Raw genomic sequence first — 762 nt, 5'->3', positions numbered from 1 at the left:
ACTACCGGCAGACAAAGGACGCATTACGGTAATAATGGACAAGGCAGATTACATTGAAAAGGCCAAACAACTGCAAAAATGACACCACGACCTACAAACCAATCGATCATGATCCAACTTCAAACATCATCAATCGAATCAACGCAACGCTCAAGAAACTGCAAGCAACACACTAGATAACCAGACAGAAACGATGGAAAATGAAAGCCGATGATACCAACATTGCACAACTCTACGGACTACCAAAGGTGCACAAAGAAGGAACACCACTTAGACCAATCGTTTCACTTCCGGGAACCCCAACTAACCAATTAGCAAAAGACTTATGGAGAAGAGTAAAACACTTAATCTCCGGATCGGAACACACAATCAATAATGCAGGTCTATTCCTACGGAAAGTCAGTACAGAAGACGATGAAGTCATGCTTTCATTTGATGTCACATCGCTGTTCACTTCAATCAACCACAACCTCGCCAGGACAACCATAGCAGAAATGCTTCAGAATGAGCCCAACACGACAGAAACCATGAAAACTGAAAGTTTATGCAAACTGCTGAACTTCTGCATGGATACATATGGATAGACAAATATATCAACAGCTGAAAGGAACTCCAGTGGGATCCCCAACATCAGGATTTATTGCTGAGGCGGTAATGCAAAGGTTAGAGCATGCGGTACTGCCGATCATCAACCCAAAACTTTGGATCCGCTACGTGGACGACACCATTGTCAGCATGGAACGGGATTCAGTACACGAGGCA

This window comes from Opisthorchis viverrini (assembly GCF_000715545.1).
Source record: "Opisthorchis viverrini unplaced genomic scaffold opera_v5_133, whole genome shotgun sequence".
Classification (NCBI taxonomy): Eukaryota; Metazoa; Platyhelminthes; class Trematoda; order Opisthorchiida; family Opisthorchiidae; genus Opisthorchis; species Opisthorchis viverrini.
Note: the sequence above shows the minus strand (reverse complement) of the source record.